Source organism: Sorex fumeus, unplaced genomic scaffold, assembly GCF_029834395.1.
Source record: "Sorex fumeus unplaced genomic scaffold, SorFum_2.1 ptg000039l, whole genome shotgun sequence".
Lineage (NCBI taxonomy): Eukaryota > Metazoa > Chordata > Mammalia > Eulipotyphla > Soricidae > Sorex > Sorex fumeus.
Genome location: NW_026606096.1, coordinates 24,725,804 through 24,734,715, shown reverse-complemented (window position 1 = coordinate 24,734,715; position 8,912 = coordinate 24,725,804).

Below are 8,912 nucleotides of genomic sequence, written 5' to 3'. Positions count from 1 at the left end.
CAAGATATGTATACAAATTCATAAACCTGTTCATCTGTTTTTAACTATTTCTTTCAGATAACTTTTGTTTGGTTTTGACTTGCTTCTTTATAGTTTCTGATAAATGGAAGTTTTAAAATAAAAAGTTTTGCATTCAATACCTTTTATATTTATAAGAAACATTTAAACATGTTTACTTTGCTTATTCTTCCTTGACTCTCAGCTCATTTCACTGGAAGTAGTCTTTCCAAAATTCTTTATTCCAAATTACCATGTAGTACATCTTTTAAGATTCTTTTATTGAAGATATATCAGTTACAAACTCTGAAATCACCTTTCCTTAATCCAATTTTCAATACTTGAATGATTTTATTTCTAATATAAATTTCTAAATTGGTGACTAATGTTTTCTTGAATGTTTAGCAGTTTGAAGACAATGATCGTTTTTCTTCTAACTTCAGTTGTTCCTGTATAAAGGTTAGTAAAATTGATGCTTTTATCATATCATTATAGGTAAATTCATTTTTAAATCTCTTTTTGTTTGTTTATATATATCAAAGTGACTTATTAATAGTTTTTTTTAAGTTTCTATTTATATTTCTTGGAAATTTTGAGCAGAGAAGAGGATAGGTGACTAAATTATATCCTCAATTAAATGTTTTAGCTGCTGTCACTTTTAGTATTGCCTTTTCACTAAATCTCCACTATGTTCACAATATTCTTTATAAATTTTAACTGATCCTTCCCATTTGTGTTTAACAATTTGTCTAAATTCTGGTTATTTCCTTAGATCTGTTTTCCAATTCACTAATTTTCTCTTTTGTTTTATCTGATCTGATATTTAACCTTTATAGTTAATTTAGAGAGTCAATTTTCCATTTAGAGAGGTAATTATTTAGAGTTAATTTTCCACTTTTATTTTTATTCATAGAAGTTATTTTTGATTCCAGTCTCAAAGTCATCAAGTTTTATACTTATTATACATATTTTACACTGTTTGAGTGATTACTACTTTGAAGTTCTTGAAATTCTTACTTGAAATTTATTAAGCTTGTCTTTATAACATCTATGGAAGTACTTTTCTCATGCATTTGATGTCTTCCATTTTACAGGCCTTTTTCATTTTTTCTGGTTGTAATCTGTGGAAATTATTTGAATCCTTTCTTTAGACTCCCCAGCAAGAATTTCTTTCTGATTCTCTCAGCCTTCTGTGGTTTTTCTAATAAACAGCCTCTTTAAAAAATTCTTCCTGCTTATTTTCAAGCTACTTAATTTGTATGATTTCCACCCAAAGGAAGGTTGATGGTATATTATTGTAACAAAAAGGTATTTTCTTTCTGTATAACTAGTTTCATCTTCTGTCTCTTCTTCACTCTCCTCAATAAACTTTCATTGCTGCAATTAGTTATCAGTGAAATTCATCATTCTTACTTCTAATCTCAGCTATTACCTTTTAGGATTTTGATTTTGGTTGAGCCTTAAAAATCATGTTTCAAAGTTTTATCTTGCATTGTCAGCCATTTTGCACCAAAAATAAAATTTCCCTGTACACATTCCAGAATGAGGAAGAGGAATGCCCCTTTATTCACTTGCATTACTTTTATAATCAGACCAAAATAGCATACACTTTTAGAAGTAAGAAGAAAGTATTTCGGTAAGACATTATTTCTCTTAGGTAATATTGTCAACTGTTTAAACAAAGTATTTTATAAATATAAGATCAGCAGCCATAACTGTCATTTTCATAAAATGATATTTCAACAAGGCTGCTTCTGCATAATTTGCCTTTTCCTTATGTCAAAACAATGTTCTCTTTACTTTGAAACTGGAGTCCGTTTCCTTTTTAAAACCTGGGCTCAGGATGTGCCTTTTGGCCTAGTCTGGTGAGCTGAGATTTGGCGGCTCCGTCTATGCTGCTGTTCCCAGCTTTGCTATTCGCTATTTTCAGAAACTTGTCTGAGCCACACGAGCAGGCACCAGTGAAACATCCTAAATTCATAAGTTAAGTGTAAACTGAAAGCAAAAATTGATCGACGTTCGCTAGTTGTTTCTGGCACAGAATCATTGCTCATGAGTGGAACATGCCGCTTTCTCGGGAGTGATGTTGGCCTCACAAAAAAAGCGGCAGGTCTCGTTCCCATCGGCCAGCTTAGTGAGATGCGTTCTCTTGATCCACATCATATTTTGGAGCTGTAAACTATGAGAAGGCTAACATAATAAGCCCAAACTGCTTCATCTGTTGCAATGTTGTGTTGTAATTTTATTTTTGGTTTATGGGACACTCCCGGTGACGCCCAGGAATCACTTCTGGCTCTGCACTCAAGAATTACTCCTGGTGTGCTCGTGGGGATCATATAGGATGCCACGGATCGATCCCAAGTCAACTTTGTGCAAGACAAGCACCTGGTGCATTCAATTTTCTATACTATCTCACCAAGCCCTGCTAACAGTACTTTAAAGAAGAATGAGCTCTTTATTGATTAAAGAGTTTTTCTTGTTTTCCCTAAATGAGGAAAGGCACTATTTTAAAAGTTACAAGCATGACTTTTCGCACGATTGCTTTTTTTACCTATAGTTAAGGATGTTGTCTTAGAATGTTCCTCTTAAAATATAAGGTCTTTCACATCTCCCTATATTTATAATCACGTGCAAAACATCTTTTCATTTTGAGTCAGTACCTTCCTCTGAAAGTGATATCCCTTTAAGGATGTCATTTGTGAACTCTGTGGAACCTCATCCTCACTCTCAAACATTGTTCATTCTTCTGAGAATGCTTATTTTACAGGTGTTCTAGGATGTCTGTCTATCCAGGCCTAGAATTGAAATGTTCTAAGAAAGTATTATTCTCTGTAAAAGGCATTCATTGATCTAGTGCATATTTTTAAAAATATCTTTCCATGAAAAGAGGAATTAAAAGTCAATCTTATGCCATTTGAAGAAGTAAAATTACCTGTTTTCCTTAATATTTTATTTTATACATATAGCTATGTTGAATATAATTCTAATGCTTTGTAACGTATTAATAGCTTCCTTCTTTTCATCGTTTTCCCTCCCACCTTCCTCCATTTACCTATCCTCTATTCCCTTCATTTTCCTCTCTTCCTTCCTTCCTTCCTTCCTTCCTTCCTTCCTTCCTTCCTTCCTTCCTTCCTTCCTTCCCGCTACACTGCTAATTGATGATTCCATAAAGGAGTCAAGTTATTTCATTGCCCATTTGGTAACTTCAATAGCAAGCAAAGAAAATAACAAGCTATAACAGATTGAAGGGAAAGTACTAAGTTTCCAAGACAATTATTAAGTTATATCACCAATTGAGCCTGCCCCAAACTTATTTGTTTGGGGGACTCACCCAGCTCTGCTCAGGGCTTACTTCAGGCTCTGTGCTTGGAATCAATTCTGGTGGGGCTTAGGGGATCATATGAGGAGCCAAGGTTGGAACTCGGTCAGTCATACCGGCTTCTTGTACACCATTAACAACTTTTTTTTTTCATGACAACTTCACTAGTTAGAGATAATGTTTCTGAGTGTGAGTCTCAACTTGACATCAGAGTAATCTATAAATTCTTATTAGAACATATTTTTCTGGGTGCTGCAGTACCCAAAGCATCCCATTTAGTAAGTCTGCATTCAGAATCTGTATTTTGCATAATTGGTGAGCTTCTTTCAGAATTACCAGAGTAAATCATACTCTGGGATTATGAGCCAAATAGCCTGAGTGTGTCCTGTGTATGCCACTTGCTAGCAGAGGCTTTTCTCATATACTAAGCAGATATAATAATAGTGCTTAATTTTTTCTCAGCTGTTAAGCAGATATAATAATAGCGCTTAATTTTCTTAATATCACCTCAGTTTTCTCATATGTTGAGTAAACATGATAGCGCTTACCTCAAAGTATCACTAAGGAAACAAATGACCTAATGCATAGAGCACATGGACAGTTCATCTTAACTAGGATGCTTCTCTGTTGACAAGTAAAATGCTATGACCCCAGAGAAGAGCTCATTTATCCTCCTTTAAATAACTTTGATTGTTGCTATTGATGATGATGATGTTGATGGTGATGTTTTCAGCTCTTATTTTTTTTTCTGGTGATTTAAATAGAAAAAGATTTATTTCTTTACAATGAGTAAGATTAGAAGTAGGGGCAGGTGAAGTGAATGGGTCTCGTTGGAGTAAAGGAAACTTCCTCTTCCTAAATAATGATTTGGGCTCAACATCCACATCAACAGACAGATGAAAATCAGAGCATGCTAACCTACAAAGGACATGACACAAAATGAGGCCACCTATCACTCACAAATTCCCAAAGAAAACTGGAAATGGAGCCATTTTCCCAAAGCCACACCTCTAGGGAACCAGGTTCCTTGTCTACCCAGACCAGAGAGAGCTCCTTCAATGGGCCGTTTTAAAAAGAAAGGATGTTAGTTTTAACTAATGTTGCCTCTGGTGCATTTTGTGGCTTCCACTGGGCTAACAGGCATGTTTCAATCCTTCAGTCTCCGCAGGGCGTGATCCTCAGCAGTTTGTGCAACTCCCAAATGATGGTGATGCTGTGAACAAACTTTACAGGCAAGGTTCTAGGTGAAGGGGAGAAGACTGCATCTTTCCTCTTTTCCGAGTTTCCTTCAGTTCCTCAGCTGCCCCCCACTGCTTCAGAAATGCTAACCAGCAAGGCCAGATTTACAATACAGCTCTTATTTTTTAAGTCAGCTCCATTCAGATAAAGTAGCATAGAATGAATAATGTACAGCCATTTAACTTCATAGTTGAATAAATTCTGAGATATGTATATATCCTCATAAACGCTACCAAACTTATAACACTGTAGCAGTGTCCTCCCATTGTTCATCGATTTGCTCGAGCAGGCACCAGTAACGTCTCCATTGTGAGACTTGTTGTTACTGTTTTTGGCATATCGAATACGCCATGGGGAGTTTGCCAGGCTCTGCCATGCAGGCAGGATACTCTCCATAGCTTGCATATCAAACCCGGGTCGGCCGAGTGCAAGGCAAACGCCCTACACACTGTGCTATGGCTCCAGCCAACCAAAATTATATACAGAATAATTCATCACCCAGCACGTACTTTGTATCCCTTTGCTGTCAGTTCCCAGCTCTGACCTCAGGCAACCACAAATCTACCCTCGGTTACTAAAGATTAGATTTTCTTTGTAAACATTTTATATAAATGGAGTTTGTACATTGGCTCTTTGTGTCTCTGTTTTTCCTTCTGCATAGTGCTTTTCACTGCTTAAAAAATTGGAGGGATGAATTCAATACCATGAACATCAGTCTATTAAAGCATTCTGCAATACTTCCAAAAAAAATGTGTGCTACATCGGACTTCCTTTTTTTTTTTTAAGTATGAGGTACCAGATTAATAGTGTGGTTGATGAGATTTGGTGGTTGCTTTTGTTTGCTTGCTAGTTTGTTTAATAATGCATAAAGTGTGGAATTTGCATGCACAACAATGTCCAACAAGAGATCAGTGGGTGATTCAAAGAGAAAATGAATAAAGTATTCTACAATTTTATATTTATTTATTTACTTTTATTCATTAGCCTTGCACACGATCGAACAGTCCAACCTGAGTTTGATACCTCCAGCCCTCTCGGAGAGCCCGGCAAGCTACCGAGATTATCTCACCCACATGGCAAAGCCTAGCAAGCTACCCCTGATGTATTCGAAATGCCAAAAATAGTAACAACAAGTCTCACAGTGGAGATGTTACTGGGCCCGCTCGAGCAAATCGATGAGCAACGGGAGGGCAGTGCTACAGTGCTTATCTTTATAAAATTTTGAGGGTCACACCTGGAAATGTTCAGGGGTTACTGCACACAGGAATTACTCTTGGAGGTATGGGTGGACCATGTGGGATGTCAGGGACAGAATCGCGTGAGCCACATGCAAGGCAAATGCATTACCTACTCTACTATAACTCTGGCCCCAATTCTATGCATTTTTGTATATTCAGGAAGTTGCATGTCCATCATTGCTTTCTAGTTCTGATCCATTTTCTTTTAAAATTTTATTTTATTATTTTATGGTAACAAGACTGTTAACAGTGTTTATGCTTATGCTTTTGCCAACTGATGTTTCAGTACTACAGACACCACCAAAGAGCCCCAAAGCCTCCAGTTCTGCTTCTTGGTATCTTTCTATCAGCAGCAACTTTCCTTCTCCAAACTCCAACCCTCCCCATTACCCTGCACAACTCAGCTGGAGTTTCAATTCTAATGTCAGAGTTCAAGGGTCTTTATTCATTGGGCAGAGTCAGTTCCCTTGATTTGTTTCTTTTCTTTTCTTTTCTTTTCTTTTTTGCTTTTTGCTGATTTGTTTCTTTATATTCCCACATATAAGTTAGATTATCCAATGTTTGTCCACATTTCTAAACTTACTCTGCTTAACATAATCACCTTTATCTCCATCCATATGAAAAAAAAGACTTCATCTTTTCTTATAACTCTAGGTAGTATTTCCTTGTGTATGTACAGCAGAATTTCTTTATTAACTCATCTGTTGTTGAGCAATTGGGTCGTTTCCATATCTTAGTTATGGTAAATATAGTACATGGGTGTGCATATATTATAAATTAATGTTCTTGTGCTCTGTGGCAGATACATGAAGTAGAATCACTGTGCCCCATAAAATTTCTGTATTTTATTTTATTTTATTTTATTTTGTAGGAGTACTCCTATTTATTCAGCCACTGATTAGCTGATTGAATTGGGCATGAACTCCATCTTAATGTTTTTTAAATTTTTTAAATTTTTATATTTATTTATTGAATAACTGTGGGAAAAGTTACTAAGCTTTCAGGTTTAAGTCTTGGTCATACTATGATCAAACACCTTTCCCTTCACCAGTACTCATTTTTCACCACCAAGAACCCCAATATACCCCCCTCCCACCCCTCCCAATGCCTGTGAGGCAGATGATTTCTACTTAACTCTTCTCTACATTGATTACATTCATTATTTCAACAAAAGATGCACCATTATTGTTTAGAATTTCCCCCCAAACAATCAGAATTGCTGAAAAGGCATTGTGAAATATTTTGTTTTCTATAGCTGGTTATGAGAATCATATAATGTCACGTGGTTACGATTTTGGATTTCTGCAAAGAGCCAGATACTTACGAGATTGGTTTCTGTGTGCCTGGTGTTATGGCCGTGTCAGAGAGCCACTTGTGGAGGGCAACTCATGACCTCGGTAGGGCATGAAGGTACCACCCCCCTTCCCATGGGACTGCAGTTGCCCCGTGACCACCGGCTCATACCTGGCTTTCCTATAAGCTCTGAGGCGGCGGCCACCTTGCTGCCAGGAGGGAAAAAGGCAGAAGAGAGCAACACCCTTTCCCTCCTGGGGAGGCATGGCGCCGTAGTTTAACACATGGTCCGTTCACTTTTCTTCTGCAAGCTGCTGGGCTTTGGACTAAGTCCTGTTGCCTCTGGAGCCATGGCCATGCCAGAGAGCCGCTCATGGGGGGAAACTCATGACCTCAGCAGGGTCTGAAGGACGAGTTGGTACCGCCCCCCCTTCCCATGAGACTGCAGTTGCCCGGTCCTCGCCGGCTCATATCTGGCTTTTCAATAAGCTCTGAGCTGGCGACCATCTTTTATGCAGTCCAGATGCATTTCTGCCAAAAGCCACTGGGTTTCAAGATTTGTTTCTGAGTCTCCAGTATCATGACTATTAATCAGCTTGATCAGGAGCCAGAGAGGCCGTTTGTAGGTGGCGACTAGGGGTCTCATTGGGATGGGGAGAAAGAGTCGGCTCCACCCACAAGTGGTGAGGCCCCGTGTGTCTCATCACTGCAGGCCCAAACCTGACTGTCCAGTGGCCTCTGGAGGATGGTGGTCACCAGGCCGCCAAGGGGAACAGGCCAAGGAACAAAACCTATTCCCACCTGGAGTGGCCCAGCGCCAGTAACCTACTGCAGGAACAGGACACATTTCTGCCAAAAGCCTTTGGGTTCCGAGATTCGTTTCTGAGACTCTGGGATCACGGCCATTAAGCAGTTCAATCAGGAACCAGAGAGGCCATGCCTCCAATTACATAACTGAGCCGGAGGTGGTTTGTGGGTGTGTCTCCCACATACCTAACTTTTGGCCGTTTACTTTCTTGATAAACTTTGCCTCAAGTTTTTGGGGTCTGGCCAAAGGCACAGCAGCAATTTTGGGGTATCTGAAAGTCTGACGTTGCCATCAGGCTGCTGATGCACTCACCTCACAGGTACAGATTGACCTGCTGGTGGCATCATACCCCCTTGTATTTTATTTTTTAAAGAAGCTTTCATACTGTTCTCCACTCTACTGTGCAAGTCTTTCACCTCCTATGGTGTTGGTGAAATAAATTTTTAACCTCCTTTGTTGAATCCTAGGCATGTGATTTTTTTAAAATTGCAATTTTTTTTCTTGTTTTTTTTCCTCATCTAATTTATTTTTTACATATACAAAATAAAGTATCTGTGTATTGATATTGTACCTGTCACTTGCTGTCCAGGTTTTCTTTTCTTTTTTTTTTTCATGAGAGTCTGGGAGATTGTATGGCTCTAAAAACTATTTGGAGGATCAGGGGGTTGAGTCAAGTTTTCAAGTTTCATATCTAATATCATTTATTACATTCTCTCTTTACATCTTCACGAGTCTAGCTAAGAATTTTCTAATATTCTTTGTAATTTCACAAAAGCAATTCTTGGTTTCATTTACCTATTGTATTATTTTATTTATATATCTTATTGATCCACTCTAATTGTATTACATCCGTCTTGCTACCTATTTTGATTTTGTTTTTCTGTGAGGTTCATAAAGTTAAGCAAGTTACTTGAGACTTTTTGTTTGTTTACTGGCATAAGCCTGAACCATTATGAAATTTTTTTCAGAATGTTTTGAGATATATTCACACTGCTATGTGTATAGCCCTTTATTTTTT